At 41.7% G+C, this 20,411-nt stretch overlaps 1 pseudogene; it reads left to right on the forward strand.

Moving 5' to 3' along the window:
• The first annotated feature begins 1,304 nt into the window (after positions 1-1,304).
• Positions 1,305-19,035, forward strand: LOC115668834 (26S proteasome non-ATPase regulatory subunit 14 homolog; annotated as a pseudogene).
• The last annotated feature ends 1,376 nt before the right edge of the window (positions 19,036-20,411 follow it).

Below are 20,411 nucleotides of genomic sequence, written 5' to 3' on the forward strand. Positions count from 1 at the left end.
CCGTATCTCCAGGAACCAAAATTGCAGCTTCTTGCTCGCTCCAATTTATATCTCGAAGAACCTTCAAAATTTAGTTTAGCAAACAGAAACATCCAACTTCGGTATGTTTTCCGATTCATTTATGCTCACTAAACATTGATAGGAACAACCTATAGGTCGATGACCTTTCTGTGTTGGGCCTGCCATTAGTGCTGTTGCAAAATTGCCTGCATTATTTTCCTCCGTATAGCCGATGGTGGAATTGATGATAAGTAAGGCTATTATGTCTGTAAAATCCTGCCAATTCTGCATGACATCGATTTCAATCACGTGCCACGGTCCAGAGGTTTTCAATGCACAATGGACCGAGGATGATCCTAAAAGCCTGGGCTAGTCTTGAAGCTTCTAAAATCCTAGGGTTTCTCGAGTACTCTAGATTATTCTTAGGGGCAATATGGAAATGTACACTATTCTAAAGTGTTCTTGTAATCAATGTAGGTAGTTGATAGATAGGAGAACCTTCACTGTTAGATTAAAGGGAGATGTAGAAGGGGAGATGTACGATTATAATTAGAGGAACATTTCTTTTTATATGGTACCTTCCTTCATTTGTATCATCTCATAAATAATTTGACTCAAGAATATATCATTATCTTTGTTTTGTCCCGATTTCATAACACCAAAAAAAGAAAGACAATGAGCACGGTTATTACGCTTAAATAATTTTTATGTTTTTTAATAAACGAAACCATATGAATAATGGAGAAAATCCATGAAAGAAAAAATTAATGAACGTAAAAATCACTTGATTTATTCGGAACATTCATCAGAAAAAAAAAGGTGTATAAACATAAGTATTTTTTGCATTGATAGCCTCAACTTGTGTCCTGGCTCTTCTGAAAGCTAGATTTGCATCAATCGTTTGTCTCTTACCTTCAACTTTCGTGATTCCGAACTTGAATGTCCGGTATGGAGAGGCTGCAGCGGATGTTCGCCGGTGCCGGAGGTGCTCTGGGCCACCCACCCCCGGACTCCCCAACCCTCGATTCCTCCGAGCGGGTCTACATCTCCTCCCTCGCCCTCCTCAAGATGCGGTCGCTCGATTGCGCCAGCTCGACGAGAAAAGGACAGTCGGCTAGGGTTTCTTGCTGCGCGCTTTCCGCTGGCCTCCATTTTCAGTGTCGAGGGATCAGGGAAAGATTGCGTCTTCGGCATCGAATTTTGAGCTCTTTCGGATGGAGTCTCTGGTTTTTCGGTGTTGTTAGATATTGGTTGTGGGCGCGATGGTGGCTGGATAGTGTCTTTGCTTTCTCTAAACGGAGACTTGGATTTGACCGACCAGGGAGGGCTGGGGTTCCCATGGAAGTGATGGGCTTGATGCTTGGGGAGTTTGTGGACGAGTACACCGTCCGAGTCGTCGATGTGTTTGCTATGCCGCAGAGCGGTACTGGTGTCAGTGTCGAGGCGGTCGATCATGTGTTTCAGACCAATATGCTTGACATGCTCAAACAGACTGGAAGGTGATTCGCTGCATACTTGGCGCGATTTGCTATTTCTTACTAACCGATAGACAGTTCTCGGTTTATTTTGTTTTATTGTATCAAGTCCGTTTTCATCAAGCTATAATGTGGAGTAGTTCTTCAGAGGATATTGCTTAACTTCTCATGAGAAAGTGAATTTTTTTTAAAAAAATAATATGCAACTGAAGTAAGAAACTACTGCTTATCGACAATGATGTATCTTAGGGTGCGCATGGAGGAGAAATTCTGCTCCAGAATGAATTTCAGTACAAAAATGCATTTTTAAAAAAAAATTCGAAATGCATTCTGAAGTAATTTTTGCATTCTGAAATAAAAACACGTTTGGTAAAACTTCATTCTCTTTTTGGCTCCAGAATGAATTTTTGCTTCCAGAATGAGTTTTGGCCCAAAAAAGAGAAGTTACTTTTTATAGCTTCTCTCTTCCAGAATGCATTCTAGCCCAAATTTCCTTCTTTACAAGAAATAAAAAATTTCAAAAAATCAAAAATTTCAAAATTTCACAAAATGGCTTAGAATACCTGTGGCCACCCACTTTGAGTAAAATTTAAATTTTTTTAGGTGCCCAAAAAAATCAAGAAATTCAAAGTTTTACAGAATGGTTTAGAATACATGTGGCCATCTACTTTGAGTGAAATTTATATTTTTTGATGTGTCTAAAAAAAATCAAAAATTTCAAAATTTCACAGAATGGCTTAGAATACCTGTGGTCCCCACTTTGAGTGAAATTTAAATTTTTTTAAGTGCCCAAAAAAGATAAAAAAAAATCAAAAGTTTCAAAATTTTACAGAATGACTTAATACCTGTAGCCACCCACTTTGAGTGAAATTTAAATTTTTTGAGGTGCCCAAAAAAATGAAAAAATAAAAAATAAAAAATTTTACATAATGGTTTAGAATACCTGTGGCCGCCCACTTTGAGTGAAATTTAAATTTTTTTAGGTGCCCAAAAAAATCAAAAAATCAAAAATTTCAAAACTTCACAGAATGGCTTTGAATACTTATGGCCACCCACTTTGAGTGAAATTTAAATTTTTTGAGGTGCCCAAAAAATTAAAAAATAAAAAATTTCAAAACTTCATATAATGGCTTAGAATGCCCGTGCCACCCACTTTGAGTGGAATTTAAATTTTTTGAGGTGCCCAAAAAAATTAAAAATTAAAAAAATTTCAAAACTTTACAGAACGGCTTAGAATACCTGTGGCCACCCACTTTGAGTGAAATTTAAATTTTTTTAGGTGCCCAAAAAAAATTCAAAATCAAAAATTCAAAATTTCACAGTATGGCTTAGAATACATGTGACCACCCACTTTGAGTGAAATTTAAATTTTTTGAGGTGCCCTAAAAAATCAAAAAATAAAAAACTTCAAAACTTCACAGAATGGCTTAGAATATCCGTAGCCACCCACTTTGAGTGAAATTTAAATTTTTTGTGGTGCCCAAAAAAGTAAAAAATAAAAAATTTTAAAACTTCACAGAATGGCTTAGAATACCTATAACTATCCACTTTGAGTGAAATTTAAATTTTTGGGCACCTCCAAAAGTAGAAATTCCTTCTGTTTCATCAAACAGATTTCTCTTCTAGAAATCAATTCTGGAGCAGAATAAGTCATGTTTTATCAAACCGATTTCTCCTCCAAAAATCAATTTCTGGCAAGAATTTCAGAAATTAATTTCTGGCAAGAATTTGATTTCTGGAGCAGAATGGATTCCATGCGCGCCCTTAGCTTCTGGATGGATTTTGAATTAGATATTCAGTGTTAATGATGGAGCTGCTTAACTTATCCTTTCATGCCATGTCTAGGATTGTTTGTGAGTCGAGACTAGGAAACTCACAATGATATGATGAAAAGAGAAGACTGGAATTTTGATTATTGTAATTTTACTTAGCAGTCGATAAATTAGAGAAGTGAACTGCAATCGTTTTTCAGAAGTTAGCAGAAATTTCTCAAGAGCAGATAGTTTGACAGAGCTTTCATCAGTCAATTGCATTTCTCCTAGAGAAGTTAGTTATCGTCTTGCCCTATCTTGTTGAGAAATTCACACCTACAAAGCGTCCTCGGTGAACTACATATCTCCTAAATATTGAAGACATCACCGCCTATCTCTCGTGACTCTTCGTGTTTTGGTCGAAAGACTATCCAGTTTTCCGTGCTAGGACTAAGCATGTGGAAGTCCACTATCACTTTCTGCGAGAGAAAGTGTTGGAGGGCGAGATCAAGATGGAGTACACCAAGACAGGTGATCAAGTTGCTGATATCTTCACCAAAGGTCTTAGAGCTACAAAGTTTGAAGAGTTTCGAGCTCAGCTTGGTATGGTCACGAGGACTATCCTTAGAGAGAGTAGTCGGTGAGGGGGAGAATAGTGGTATCAAAGCCCAGGAGCCGGGGACCATTGTACGTGAGCAACCGGTCAGGGACCGGAGAACGCCGAAATTCTGTCATTGCAAAGACAGGGACTGTGATTTATTGGTCTGGGACCAAGCTGAATTGGTGTAGTGACAGGCATTACATCCAAGTTCGATGGCGGATATTTCAAGTTCGATAAACGGGGTCGAGAAGCTCAACAACTCCAATTATAATAATTGGAGTTCCCGCATGCAATATTACTTGCTGGGACAAGATTTATGGGATATCGTTGGCGGGGACAACACCACACCACCCATGAACAACGATGGTGAGTTAAGGAGATGGAACATCAAAGCGGGTAAAGCTCTTTATGCTCTTTCTGTGACTGTTGAAGATGAATTAATGCAGCACATAAAGAGCGCAAGGACTCCAAAAGAGGCATGGGATAACTTGGCAGCGCTATTCGCAAGGTCGAATGAGGCCAAGCTACAAAGGCTGGAGAACGAGCTGCTGTCGATGTCACAAAAAAAGATGACGGTGAGTCAATATTTCTCCAAAGTTAAGTCTATTTGTGACGAAATTTCAAAGTTGGATCCCATTAATGCCATCTCAGAAACAAGAATGAGAAGAATTATTATTCACGGGTTAAAACCGGAGTATAATGGTATTATTACGGCTACTCGTGGATGGGCAACTCAACCAACGTTGATCGATCTGGAGAGTATTCTGGCTAACCAAGAGACTTTAGATAGTCAAATGTCTAAGGTTTCGATTAAGAGAGAAGAAAATGCCCTCTTCAGTGATAAGAGAGGGTTCAAGGGTTAGAGGCGAACCGGTGCTGACAATAAAGATGGCAAGTCGAGGAAAAGCTATGTCGAATGGCAAAAGCAACCAGCTTGTGAAGAATGGCAAAAGCGTCCAGGAGAGACGAGTCTTCGACCAAGGGGAGCCTGGCGGGGCGATGGCAAAAGACGTAGTGCACGATGTTATGTCTGCGGCAAGGAGGGCCACTTTGCCAGAGATTGTCGAGCGAAGAAAGTTGAAGGAAATGTCGTAGCATCATCGAAGAAGAATGATTTCGATGAAGATGAGGAATGGGATTTCCAATCGTCTGTTGCAATGGTGGTATCAGACGAGCTCGCTACCTCTTCCACAGTCAAGTCAAATGATGCGATGGCATTAATCTCTGTAAGTGAAAAGTCGATTAATTATGATTTCGACTGGATTGTTGATTCAGGGTGTTCGAGTCATATGAGTGGAGATCAAGGCAAGCTGTCGAACATGCATGAATATACCGGAGGACGTGTTGTTATTATTGCAGACGGCTTGAGGCTGCCGATTACTCATATCGGCAAGACAATGATAACTCCTCGATTCCATTCACAGCTAGTTGAATTGAAAAGTGTGTATCACGTGCTGGGAATGAAGAAGAATTTATTGTCTGTGTCCCAGCTCACATACTCGGGTAATTATGTGGTGTTCGGTCTACGAGATGTTAAGGTGTACCGAAGTGTGAAGCCCACTGGTCAACCAATCATGGAGGGACGTCGGCTGGAGTCCGTTTACGTGATGTCTGCTCAAACGGCATATGTAAACAAAACCCGAAGGAATGATACACCTGATTTATGGCATGCGCGGCTTGGGCATGTAAGTTATCACAAGTTGAAGGTGATGATGCAGAAGAGCATGCTGAGAGGTCTTCCCCAGTTGGAAGTGCAAGAAAATGTGATTTGTGCCGGGTGCCAGTATGGGAAGGCACATCAACTTCCATATGAGGAATCATCGTTCAAAACTCGGATGCCTCTCGAGCTCGTTCACTCGGATGTGTTTGGTCCAGTGAAGCAGCCGTCTGTTAGCGGATTCAAGTATATGATCACTTTCATCGACGACTTCTCCAGGTATGTCTGGGTTGTTTTCATGAGGGAAAAATCCGAGGCGTTTATTAAATTTAAGGTGTTTAAGGAGAAGGTTGAAAGTGAAGTAGGCAGAAAAATCCGTTGCCTACGCACCGATAACAGGGGAGAATACACTTCCTACGAGTTCACGAAATATTTGCAAGAGTGCAAGATACGTCGACAGTATACTTGTCCGTATACGCCGCAGCAGAACGGTGTTGCCGAAAGAAAGAATCGGCATCTAGCTGAGACATGCAGGAGCATGTTGCACGCAAAGAATGTTCCACCAAGGTTTTGGGCCGAATGTATGAAGACAACAACTCACGTGATTAACAGGTTGCCACAAGCAAGGTTCGGTTTTATGTCACCATACGAGAAGCTATGGAATCGCAAGCCTGCGGTAAGTCACTTTAGAGTTTTCGGATGCGTATGTTATGCATTTATGCCTAATCATCTTCGCAGCAAATTTGACAAGAAGGCGGTTCGCTGCATATTCGTGGGATATGATGATCAACGAAAGGGGTGGAAGTGCTGCGACCCTACAACAGGGAGGTGCTATACTTCAAGGAATGTGGTGTTCGATGAATTGTCGTCTTGGTGGTCACCTCAAGCTGTTGAATTACCAAATTCACAGCATTTCGACGAAGAGGTCGAAGAAAGGCCGAAAGAATTCAATGAGAATCAGCCTGTTGAAAAAGATGTCGAAAAAGATGTCGACACACAGTCACCAGGATCAACAAGTTCATTTGATGAGCGTCCAAGGTCGACAGAAGAACTTCGACCAAGTCAAGGCGAAGAACTTGAAGAGGAGGAGCCTCAACTTCGGAGATCGACGAGGCAAAGGAAGCCAAACCCCAAGTATGCCAATGTGGCATTGACTGTAGATGTTGGCATGGTCGAGCCTTCGACATATGAAGAAGCCTCGAAGGGTATAGAATGGAGGAAGGCCATGGAAGAAGAAATCCTCGCACTAAAGAAGAATGAGACGTGGGACTTGGTACCGAAACCTAAAGAGGTACGTCCTATTTCCTGCAAATGGGTTTATAAACTTAAAACTCGACTAGACGGGTCAATTGAGAGGTATAAAGCACGTCTAGTGGCTCGAGGTTTTTCGCAAAAATATGAGGTTGATTAGGAAGAGACCTTTAGCCCGGTAGTAAAGGTTACCACAATTCGAGTTCTATTAGCACTTGCAGCAAGCAAGTCGTGGAATGTGTGGCAGATGGATGTGAAGAATGCTTTCCTGCATGGAGAACTTAAGCGAGATATACATGGAGCAGCCGGATGGTTTCAAGAGCAAAACTTATCCAGAATATGTCTGCAAGCTAAAGAAAGCGTTGTATGGCTTAAAGCAAGCCCCGAGAGCGTGGTATGGAAAGATTGCAGAATTCTTGTTGAAGAGCGGTTATAATGTAGCTCCAGCAGACTCGAGCCTGTTCGTGAAGGCAGAAGATGGAAAGGTTGCAGCTGTGCTGGTTTATGTGGATGATCTCATCATTACTGGAGATGATGAAGATGAGATATGTCAAATTAGAGCCAACCTCTCTGTGCGGTTCCAGATGAAGGAGCTTGGAGAGCTGAAACACTTTCTAGGGCTCGAGGTTGATAGGACAAAAGAAGAATTATTCCTATGTCAACAGAAGTATGCACGAGATCTCTTGAAAAAATTCGAGATGCTCAATGGCAAATCTATATCTACTCCGTTGGATGGGAACGCAAAGCTATATGCTGAAGAAGGTCGAGAGCTAGAAGATTCGTCTATGTATAGGCAACTGGTAGGTAGTCTAATCTACCTTACCACTACAAAAAAATTGGATTTTTGCCACGAAAATTTGAGACGAAAAAATTTTCGTCGCAAATTTGCGACAAATTTTCCAACGAAAAGTAAAATTCGTCGGAAATTAGCGACGAAAGCAAAATTCGTTGGAAATTTCCAACGAAAAATTTTTCGTTGAAAATTTCCAACGAATTTTGCGACGAATTCAAAAAAACCTGGTATTGTTCGGCATTTTTTCAATTCGTTGGAAATTTCCAACGAATTTTCCCACGAATTTCAATTTTTCAGGCAATTATTTTAGTGTGTACAATTTTCGTTGCAAAATTCGTGGGAAATTTCCCATGAATTTTGCAACGAAAACCCTACTCCTTCCTTATTCAACATTTTCGCGCTCATTATCCCGCAACGATTCTCAATTTCCACATTCTCTCTCTCTCTCTCTCTCTCTCTCTCTCTCTCTCTCTCTCTCTCTCTCTCTCTCTCTCTCTCTCTCTCTCTCTCTCTCTCTCTCTCTCTCTCTCTCTCTCTCTCTCTCTCTCTCTCAGATCGCCGCCTCCACTGCTCCACCGCGTGGTGTGCGGTCGCGCACTCGGCGAGACCTTTGCTCCACCGCCGGGCCCAAGCTCCCCTCGCGCCGCCGATCATCCGGCCGATGAAGGGGGCGGTGTCCTTCGCGTTCGCGGCGGCGAGGCCGAGCGCGACCGCCGTGAGCCAGGCCCTCGCCATGGCGGGCGAGCTCGAGCTCGCCCAGATCTGAGCGAGTTCTGGATGACCTCGAGCTCGCCGGCGACGAGGCTGGGTCTCGCCGGCCATGGCGAGCTCGGCCCTCGCCATGGCCGGCGAGCTCGAGCTCGCCCAGAACGCTCGCCATGGCCGGCAAGCTCGAGGTCGCCCAGATCTGGGCGACCTCGAGCTCACCGGCGACGAGGCTGGCCCTCGCCGATCATGGCGAGGGCCGAGCTCGCCATGGCCGGCGAGCTCGAGGTTGCCCAGAACTCGCCCAGATCTAGGCGACCTCGAGCTCGCTCAGATCTGGGCGACCTCGAGCTCGCCGGCGACGAGGCTGGCCCTTGCCGGCGGCGAGGCTGGCCCTCGCCCGCACGATTTTTGCCACGACGAAACTAATTTTGCCACGATTTTTCGACCAAAAAAAAAAATTTGTAGACATAACAAAAAAAATTCATTGGAAAAACATCTTTTTTCCAACGAAATTACCAACGAAAATTTATATTTTTTGTCGGAAAAATTTGCGACGACGAATTTTTGTTCGTCGGAAATTTCGTTGGATTTCCAAATTTGTCGTTGGAAAAAAGTTGTTTTTTTGTAGTGTTTCCAACGAATTTAGCCACGAATTTTCTAACGAATTTTCCAACGAAAAAAATTTCGTCGCAAATTTCCAACGAAAATTGAAATTTTTCGTTGGAAAAATTTGCGACGAAGAATTACCGACGAATTTTTTTTCGTAGGAAAATTCGTTGGAAATTCGTTTTCCAATTAATTTTTCCCAATTTTTCGTTGGAAAAAAGATGCTTTTTTATAGTGTACCATAACTCGGCCTGACATCGCTTTTGCAGTGGGAGTAGTGAGTCGATTCATGGAGAAGCCAAGGAAGCCTCACTTGGATGCAGCCAAGTGTATCCTGAGGTATGTAAAGAAGACTTTTGATTTTGGGCTTTTGTATAAAAAAGAATCATCGGGTGAGTTGGTCGGTCATTGTGATGCCGACTATGCTGGAGATCAACACACACGGCGATCAACTACTGGATACTCGTTTCATCTTGGATCAGCAGTAGTATCCTGGTGCAGTAAAAGACAGCCGACTGTGTCTTTGTCTACAACAGAAGCTGAATACAGAGCAGCAGCAATGGCAGCTCAGGAGAGCACGTGGCTAGTGCAATTATTGGATGATCTTCATCAGTCGATAGATTATTCGACAATATTGTATTGTGATAATCTATCCGCTATAAGCTTGGCAGAAAATCCAGTTTTCCATGCTAGGACTAAGCATGTGGAAGTCCACTATCACTTTCTGCGAGAGAAAGTGTTGGAGGGCGAGATCAAGATGGAGTACACCAAGACAGGTGATCAAGTTGCTGATATCTTCACCAAAGGTCTTGGAGCTGCAAAGTTTGAAGAGTTTCGAGCTCAGCTTGGTATGATCGCGAGGACTATCCTTAGAGAGAGTAGTCGGTGAGGGGGAGTATTGAAGACATCACTGCCTATCTCTCGTGACTCTTCGTGTTTTGGTCGAAAGACTGTTCAGTTTCTAATGGAAGTCTTTTCGGCGTATACGTTAGAGTGTCTTTATTGCTTTGGAGTTTTCTAGAGTCATTATTAATGATGCACACATGTTAAAGTGTCTTTATTGCTTTGGAGTTTTCTAGAGTCATTGTTAATGGTATGTCAAGAGTCTTGTAATCGTTTCAATAGAAGGAGAGTAAGAAGGAGAGTAAAAAGAGATTTCAACGAGAAAAGTAGTGTATTCATCTCCTTCCTTAAGAGCTTCTCTTGTGTGATTCATATCATAGATATTCAAGAAGGAGTATCAGAGCTGTGAGATTCTGATATTCAACACTAAAAAGGTACGGTTCAATCTTAATTAGGTGGTTCGGGGACTAGTAAAACTGGGTATTGCACTTGATAAACCCTTGGTTGTTTGTTTGTATTCTGGTCTCTCTGTGGAATTGATGATCGTTTCAAGGCCTTCAGGTTATGATAAGCTGATAAGGTTTTATGCAGACGCTAGTTACGAGAAAATTCTAATTACTGGTAGAACCAAAGCATGATTTTTGTTTTTTTCAGAATGACTTGCATGTTGAACTTCATAGTTACCTGCTGGTATGATTTTCCCTATCTAGAATGACGAGCATGTCAAAATTCATGTTTCTCTGTTTATCACACACGGTAATGCTCGTGTAATACGAATGTGAATGCTTACCTAATTATGAGCTGAACAATGATTGAATAGTCTCCAATTAAGATGTGGTATGGTAGAATAGAATTCTCTGAGCTCATGGATGTCATGGCCTTTACGGGCTTGATATATTATATGATAGATCTTCCATCTGCTAGATTGTATGCTTCAAGTAACTTGGAAACTGAATGGTGATGATCCTCGTATTAGATATTATATGTTAGTTGGTGACTGACAAACAACGGTTTTTTTTTTCAAGGCTTAATTTCTAGGTCAATCGATATGAGGTTTCACCGGCTTTACTTTTAATGGAAAATTTTTGTCCGTATTTTCTGTCCTAGCTGTTTATCGTAGGTCACCGTTCACCAGTACTATACATATGTGCTAAAGATGTGCCTCTTTGGATAGGTAGAACTTTTATTTTCAACTTGCGTGTGTGTCTCTTGGACTGAATTTTTGTGGATGGTTCTTGAGTTGGACACTGGCTATTTTATCATCTAATACTATCATGCAATAGGTCAGATAGGCACCAGTATAAAATTCTGATTGTAACCTGTGATTAGGGTTTATATTTTATTTTAACTGCCTTTTTTTGTCAATGTTGGTCATCCTTAGTCTGGGCTCTTCTCTATATGTGTATATGTTGTGACATATGTTTATGTTTTATATGCTTATTATGTGTTCTGCATTGCAGACCAGAGATGGTGGTAGGTTGGTACCACTCTCATCCTGGCTTTGGATGTTGGCTTTCTGGGGTGGACATCAACACGCAGCAGGTCATCTCTTTTACTCTAAATTTCATTCTTTAAGGAGCATGTAAATTGTAATTACAAATGGTATGACCTTTTGGTTTTACAACCACTATTGGTTGGTGATGTAGTTTAGAGTTATGATAGCATGGCATGCAAGTCTAGTAGTATAACTATGGAGTTTCTTTTATTCATCAACCTATTTTCCCTGTATTGTTTTTTGCCCAGCCTCCTTATGAAAACAATGTCGTTTTGGAACATAGCCAAATGAACTCAGTTACATTGAGTAGAAGTATGAATAGCTTTGATCATGAGTAACCCATTGACATGAGAGTTCACGACTTTATGCTTTTCCTTTCTTGTATACTGAGATTCTGGTCTGGATGGAGGTGGGTGTTTGGCAACCATCGGGCTATACAAATTAGAGTAACATTAAATTTGTAAAGACGATCTACTAAATTGATTTACTAAGTTATGTTATAGATTGTAGCTGAGCTTGCGGACAAGGAGGCCATATTCAACATTAAGTAGAACTCTGCTGCATCAGTTAGTGCACCAATTTAGTGGACTACTAGTCTTTAGATACCTGGCATTATTCTCTAAATTATCTCAAAAGCTTCTCTGTTGGGAGTGGTGTGTGGATGGTTTTGGTTGAAGGTTGTGGCTTTGGGGATTCAATCGGAGATTTGTAACTCAAGATATCTTAGATATTTTCACCGTTGGTTGATTACCATAGCCTATTGCATTCGTGTATGATTGGTTTCTTATGTCCTTTTTTTGCTAGACTATAATTGCTTATAGGTTTCCAGTTGGATCCAATTGTTAACAAGGCTGCTTTATACTTGTGATGTGTTCTTATAAAATCAGAGTTTTGAGGCTTTAAATTAGCGTGCGGTTGCAGTTGTTGTGGATCCCATTCAAAGTGTCAAAGGGAAGGTGGTGATTGATGCCTTCCGTTTGATCAACCCACAAACCATGAGAACCCAGGCAGACAACCTCCAACCTTGGACATCTCAACAAACCGTCCATCCAAGTGAGTGCTGACCAGATAATGCTCTTTTTGAATATTGAGTTTTGATCTTATCTCATGGGGTTGACTTCATATTTTTAGGCATTGATCCATGGGCTGAACAGACACTATTACTCAATTGCCATCAATTACAGAAAGAATGAACTTGAGGAAAAAATGCTACTTAATCTTCACAAGAAGAAATGGACAGATGGCTTGACGCTTCGCCGTTTTGACACACATTCTAAAACCAATGAACAGACTGTTCAGGTAAGTCAAGGTCTTAAATCTGTCGCATCTAGATTAGAGAATTGGTTGCACCAGTCGCTTAGAGGTGGATTCCAGACAATGCAAGACAAGGCCCTCTGCTCAAGCATATTTTCATCTAGTGTCCATGTTTTCCTAATTAATTAAGATCAATTAGCTTGCGATGCATATAGACTTTCTTTGAACTGGATGTTGAGAAGCTGTCGTTTCTTACAAAACGTATGACTATTTTCAAATTCAGATCCTTGTTTTAGGTGGATTTTTATTTTGGGTGTCCAAGGCTCGGAGGAGAAAAATTTAGGTTTTATCATCCAAAAGCTAAGGACATGTGCTTTATGCTTTAGGTGCAATGTTGTTCATTCTTTGGTATATTCTCTTCCAAAAACTATTCACGAAAGTGCACTGCAAAGATCTTTTTTCAACAGGATTGGCAAAGACCTATTCGATGATAAGCGACAGGGCAAAAATTTATAAGTGACAATCTAAAGTCAAAGCTTTATACGATTCTTGGTGCATATTCTAGACAAGTGTGACAGATAAATTACAACGCATCCCCCGCAATGATCGTGTATGACATTGTGCATGGTGGCGTAATAAATGCCTTGAGTCTGAACACTTGAATGCGGGTTTTCCTTATAGGCCCATTAAGCTAATGGTAGATACATGTACGTCACCCTTGTGCGAGGATTAGAAAAGTGAGGGGGAGGAGGTGGTTGTTGGAAAGTAATTCGCTAAATTAATAAATGGAAGCATGCTGCCGTCTTGGGGTGTCCATTCAATATAACTCGTGTGATCGTTTGTATCTTATTAGAGTCCAATAACGAGTAGTGGCTGGCCACAATTTCCATACGGTAGGGCCACAGAAAACCCATCTTTTTCTGCAGTTCATTATGAATATAATACATCATTTGGTTGGTCGGTGGGTGTTGTTTAATGACTACTTCTGGTGGGATCATAAAGAGTTTGTTAAATATGTTTTGAATTTTATGTTCTCGGTCCAGTTCAACACCCGACCCGACATATTTTTGTGCGACCCGAAAATTGAGATTTAGTTTGTGGCGCGGAGAGTTGGGCCGATAGGCCCAACTCGTAGCAAGTGAACAAATCTGTATGGCGGTCTGCCCGAGCTGGAGCAACGAACCAATGTTTCGGAGGGTTCGGGGGCGTAGCCCCCGAAGAAATTTTTTTGGGAGCACTATTTATACCGCGGCTAGGTTTTCTCATTGAAGAGAGAGAGAATTTTATTTTCAGAGAGTTTTGTAAGCCGTGAGCTTTTGTCGTTGTTTCGACTTCTGAAAACTGTACTCTCTTTGATTATAGTGGAATTTTGTCTTGCCTCGCCCGTGGACGTAGATCACGTTGTGATCGAACCACGTAAATTCTCGTGTTCTGTGTTTGCTTTTCCGCGTTTGCTACAACAAACTGGTATCAGAGCTACGTCTGATTCTAGGGTTCGAGCAAGATGGCATCTTTGAAGTTTCAGATCTCATCTTTTGACGGACAGAACAACTTCGGATTATGGAGAATAAAGATGAAGGCTTTATTGAGGCGAGAGGGCACAGTTAAGGCGCTGGACGGAAAATATCCAGACGATATGACCTCGGCTGAGATTGAAGAGATGGACGAGAAGGCGCATAGCGCGATCCAGTTGTCTCTTGATGACAAGGTTTTGCGAGAAGTCGCGGATGAAGAAACAGCGGCCGGTCTCTGGAAGAAACTGGAAAGTCTCTATATGAAGAAATCTCTAACATCGAGACTTTATTTGAAGCAGCGTCTTTATACCCTAAAGATGCGCGAAGGTACGTCTGTTCAGGAACACTTGGATGAGTTTAATAAAATTGTTCTGGATATGAAAAATTTAGATATTAAACTCGAGGATGAAGATCAAGCTTTGATCGTGTTATGTTCACTGCCTGCCTCATACGAAAATTTTGTGAACTCGATGCTTTATGGACGTGAATCCATAACTTTGGAGGATGTCAAAGCATCTTTGAATTCTGCAGAACTGAGAACAAAATTGAATGGGAATACCAGTGAAAATAAAGCAGATGGTTTGTTTGTGAGAGGCAGGACCAAGAGCAGGGATAAAGCTTTCCGAGGGAAATCTGTTGGTCGTTCAAAATCTAAGCCGCCTGGAGATAAGATGAACGTTGAGTGCTACTATTGTCATAAAAAGGGACATTACAAGTCAGATTGTCCTTCGCTCAAGAAAAAGGATAAACAGCATAGTCAAAAACAAGATTCGGCGAATGTTGCAAACGAAAATGAGGCTAATGCGTCAGACAGTGTTCTTACGGCATGCTCTGCTGTTAATTTGTCCAATGATGTTTGGATAATGGATTCGGGAGCATCATATCACATGTGCCCAAACAGGGAATGGTTCACCACATACGAGCCATTGAATGGTGGATCAGTCTTGATGGGGAATGATGCTGTATGCAAAGTCGTGGGTATTGGTACTGTTCGGATTAAGTGCCACGACAAAGCAAGTAAGAACCTTGACTGAAGTTAGACATATACCAGACTTGAAGAGAAACCTTATCTCGTTGAGCAGTTTGGATTCCATTGGGTGTGTGTACTCAGGTGGAGGTGGAGTTCTCAAAGTTACAAAAGGCAATCTGGTTGTGATGAAAGGAAGCAAGGTGAATCACTTGTATCATTTGCAGGGTAGCACAGTTATGGGTCCTTCGATTGGCACAAGCAATTCCGTTTCTGATAATGATAGAACGAAATTATGGCACATGCGTTTGGGCCACATGAGTGAGCGTGGCATGTCAGTTTTGAGTAAACGTGGTTTGCTTTGTGGGGAGCAGATGACCTCGCTAGATTTCTGTGAGCATTGTGTTTTTGGCAAGCAATGCAGAGTCAGATTCAGTACAGGGACGCATTCGACAAAGGGCACACTCGACTATATCCATTCCGATTTATGGGGACCATCACAGGTTCCATCTAAGGGTGGTGCTCTTTACTTTGTGACGTTCATTGACGATTATTCCAGGAAGGTTTGGGTTTACTTTTTGAAAAGAAAAAGTGATGTGTTTGAAACCTTCAAGAAGTGGAAAACTCTTGTTGAGAATCAGACAGGGAAGAAGATCAAACGTCTTAGGACTGATAATGGTCTTGAGTTCTGTGGTGGTGATTTTAATGAATTATGTGCAGATGCAGGTATTGTTCGACACCGTACAGTTAGACACACTCCACAGCAGAATGGAGTGGCAGAACGAATGAACAGAACTCTATTGGAGAGAGCAAGATGCATGCTCTCTAATGCTGGCATGGAAAAGGATTTTGGGCTGAAGCTATTAACACGGCTTGTTATCTGGTTAATCGCTCTCCTTCAACAGCAATAGAATGCAAGACTCCTTTTGAGATGTGGTCAGGTAAGCCTTGTGATTACTCTAATCTAAAGGTTTTTGGATGCCCTGCTTATTATCATGTTAAGGATGGTAAGTTAGAACCTAGAGCAAAGAAATGTATTTTTGTTGGGTATGCTGATGGGGTGAAAGGTTATCGTTTATGGTGCTAGGAACCTAACTCACCTAAGTTCATTATTAGTAGGGATGTTACATTTAATGAAATGCATATGCTTGATCAAAGGAAAGTTGCTGATGAGTTTGCAGGAAAACATGAGAGTGATATGAATGAGGTGGAGGTTCAGGTGGAGCTTCCAGAAAAGACCTCTCAGAATGTTTTGAACGAGCAAAATGCTCCTGTTGATTCAAGTTCAGATGAGGAAGCTGTAGATGAGGTGGAGCAGCCATACTCTATTGCTACTGGCAGAGAAAGGAGGCAGACTCGGCCTCCTCAGAAATATGGATTCTCTGATCTGGTGGCTTATGCTCTTTCGACAGCAGAAGATATGGGTATTCAGGAACCTTCTACCTATACAGAAGCTGTTACTTGCACAGAATCAGAGAAATGGGTTGTTGCTATGGTTGAGGAACTTGAATCACTTCACAAAAACCAGACTTGGGACTTGGTGCAGTTGCCTAAGGGAAAAAGAGCCATCGGTTGTAAATGGGTCTTCAAGAAAAAGGAAGGAATTCCAGGTGTTGAAAATGCTAGATGCAAGGCTCGGCTCGTAGCTAAAGGCTACAACCAGAAGGAGGGAATTGATTATGACGAAGTTTTCTCCCCTGTGGTAAAACACACTTCCATTCGTGTGTTGTTGGCTATAGTTGCTCAATTTGACTTAGAGCTTGAGCAACTTGACGTGAAGACTGCTTTTCTGCATGGCGAGCTTGAGGAAACTATTTATATGGCCCAGCCCGAGGGCTATTATGTAGAAGGCAAGGAAGATCATGTTTGTAAATTGAAGAAATCCTTGTATGGTCTGAAGCAGTCACCAAGACAGTGGTATAAGAGATTCGACAACTTTATGATAGGGAGCGGTTATCATAGGAGCAACTATGACAGTTGTGTCTACTTCAGGAAGGGTTCAGATGGATCCTTTGTCTATCTTCTCTTATACGTGGATGACATGCTCATTGCTGCAAAGAACATGTCAGAAGTATTGATCTTGAAGAAACGGCTCAGTGAGGAGTTCGAGATGAAGGATCTGGGTCCTGCCAAGAAGATCTTAGGAATGGAAATTCAGAGGGACAGGAAAGGAGGGAAGTTATATCTCTCACAGAGGAGTTATATTGAGAAGGTACTTGAGAGGTTTGGCATGCAAAACGCTAAGCCCGTCAGTCAGTACACCGCTGGCATCCCATTTTAGACTCTCAGCTCTACATTCACCTCAATCGGAGGTCGAGGAGGCTGCGATGTCTCGTGTCCCATACTCCGGTGCGATCGGTAGCATTATGTATGCTATGGTATGCACTCGTCCGTACATTGCGCAGCGATTAGTGTGGTTAATAGATATATGGCGCATCCTGGAAAGGTCCATTGGCAGCGGTGAAATGGATACTTAGGTATCTTAGAGGCTCCGCAGAGTTGGGCCTAGTGTTTGATAGAAACAGTTCCAACGGTACCTCAATCGTGGGATTTGTGGATTCCGATTATGCGAGGTGATCTCGATAAGAGGAGATCTTTGACGGCTATCTTTTCACACTATCTAGTTCGGCTATTAGTTGGAGGTCAACCTTACGATCGACAGATTGCTTTGTCTACTACAGAGGCGAGTATATGGCAAGCAGAAGCGGTGAAAGAAGGTATTTGGTTAAGGAATCTTGTTCAGGAACTTGGGCTACAGCAGGAAGACAATTCGGTTGTCTTTTGCGACAATCAGAGTGCTATATACTTGATTAGAAATCAAGCATATCATGAGAGGACTAAGTACATCGATGTCAGGTATCACTTTATTCGAGAGGCAATTGCTGAGAGAAATATGACAGTAAAGAAAATTGGTACAGCTGACAATCCTGCTGATATGTTGACCAAGCCAGTCCCCGCCAACAAGTTTAAGCATTGCTTGAACTTGATTGGCATGCTTGGTTGAGTTTGCCCCTTGTGGGGCTTTGGTGGAGAGGTAAATGACAGTTCTACATTTTTGTGTGTTTGAAGTGGATATGTTCTTTCGTTGCAGCCCTTGTTTCCTACACCGAGTTAGCTCATGTAGGCTTAGGGATGCCGAGAGAATGTGTTCGGCTTCTTGACTGTTTTATTTTGGGAAATTCAAGCCAAGGTGGAGATTTGTTAAATATGTCTTGAATTTTATGTTCTTGGTCCGGTTCAACACCCGACCCGACATATTTTTGTGCGACCCGAAAATTGAGATTTAGTTTGCGACGTGGAGAGTTGGGCCGATAGGCCCAACTCGTAGCAAGTGAACAAATCTGTATGGCGGTCCGCCCGAGCTGGAGCAACGAACCAATGTTTCGGGGGGTTCGGGGGTGTAGCCCCCGAGGAAATTTTTTTGGGAGCACTATTTATACCGCGGCTAAGTTTTCTCATTGAAGAGAGAGAGAATTTTATTTTCAGAGAGTTTTGTAAGCCGTGAGCTTTTGTCGTTGTTTCGACTTCTGAAAACTGTACTCTCTTTGATTATAGTGGAATTTTGTCTTGCCTCGCCCGTGGACGTAGATCACGTTGTGATCGAACCACGTAAATCCTCGTGTTCTGTGTTTGCTTTTCCGCATTTGCTACAACAGAGTTGATTTTTCTTTTTTCTTTTCTTCTAATCTTGCAGGAGATGCTGAATTTGGCAATCAAGTATAACAAGGCGGTGCAGGAGGAGGACGAATTGCCACCGGAGAAGCTAGCGATCGCGAATGTGGGAAGGCAAGACGCCAAGAAGCACCTCGAAGAGCATGTCTCCAACCTCGTGTCTTCCAACATAGTCCTGACCTTAGGGACCATGCTCGATACCGTTGTCTTCTAAGGCCCTCCGAATCAGCATCCTATCTACCTGCATTCTGCATTACTCTGTGTCATCTTTTGTGGCGGTGTTTCAGGATTGATTACTAAGTCGGTTTGATCGGTAGCTGCTGCGGGTGGCTTGTTAGAAATCTAGCCCTTTTTCTTCTGCTTTGCTTGTACCCCCATTCAAACAAATCCAGTTACCAATTTGTTATTGTCCAAGAGAAGGAAAGAAAAGGAGACATTTTATCCGCCAGCCTCTGAGAATGCTCTCTTGTACTAAATAATGGGCAGGTCTCCTGTCTCCGTTCGATGAGGACGATGGAGGGATTTGACCAAGATGTTGCCACCACATCTCTCCGGGGGCGCATGTGGGACGAGATCTTGTGCATTTTATTGCTTTACTCAAAAGCGACACAAGCTAGTCGTGCAATAATTTGAGGTGTGCGTGCTTTGTTGTACTGGTTTGATATTAAATGTACGTACTTGTAATGATTCTTTAGTGCAAATTGGAGAACTTATGAGAAGAAAAATACAGATTTAGTTAACAAAAGTGACGTTTGATTTGGTTGAAGGTTAAGATAATCCATAAATAAAGTTTATAGTCGGAAAAAGGTGTAAAAACATGAACGAATGAAAACCTCGGATGTGCTTGATGACTTGAACTCAAAGAGCCAGTTTGATTTGGTTGAACTTATGAGAAGAAAAATACAGATTTAGTTAACAAAAGTGACGTTTGATTTGGTTGAAGGTTAAGATAATCCATAAATAAAGTTTATAGTCGGAAAAAGGTAAAAAAACATGAACGAATGAAAACCTCGGATGTGCTTGATGCCTTGAGCTCAAAGAGCCAGTTTGGGCCATATATGATGAGCTTGATCTGTGCTTCTTCAGTCGATAGACCCGCGTCCCCGGGAACAAACATATCCAAACGTCTAATCAAAACAAAATGAACAGAAAAGTAAAACGTATAATTAAAACTCTCGTGAACATATAGTAACAGAGAACGTACGAGGTCGACTTCTTCATCCGCATCTCTTCTATGAATGCGCTTCAATAAGAGGGAGTGAGCGAAGAGAAGAGGTTGGTTTCTGCACCCAAACGTCCAATGGCAAGAAGCCACGTTTCACATTCGGTGTGCTAGTGAGTTCCAGAGTTCGAAAATGTCAAATCTTGGATGATTCCATCATACATGACGGGATTGCGAAAACTTTTGAATAGGTATCCTACATCTGAACTAAATTCTTTCTGATTAAAGAATCTCTTTCTAGTTACTCTAAAAAAATTAAGAGATTTCTCTAGAAAAAATACGGGTTGTACTTATGACGGCAACATGCTACGGGGTGGTGGTCCTACTTATGGGGTCAAATTAAGAGACATGAGAGGAGTTACTGTTACAATCCAATTTTAAATCGGATATTAAAGGATCTGGCAAATCTCATCGGTGGGGCCCAAAACAGAAATTCACTCAAATTAGTAGGATTTAGATACGTATTGTATGGGAAATATAAAGACTGTTGGTTAAGGAAAAGTAATCGTAGAAGATTTGGCCAAAGTATAATACATTCTTAAGGTTTTTTTTTTATTTTCTAGGGGCTTTGTGGTTTAAAAGCTTTTCTGATTATGAAAATG

Source organism: Syzygium oleosum, unplaced genomic scaffold, assembly GCF_021117445.2.
Source record: "Syzygium oleosum isolate NSW1041296 unplaced genomic scaffold, Sole_v2.1 Sole_v2.41, whole genome shotgun sequence".
Classification (NCBI taxonomy): Eukaryota; Viridiplantae; Streptophyta; class Magnoliopsida; order Myrtales; family Myrtaceae; genus Syzygium; species Syzygium oleosum.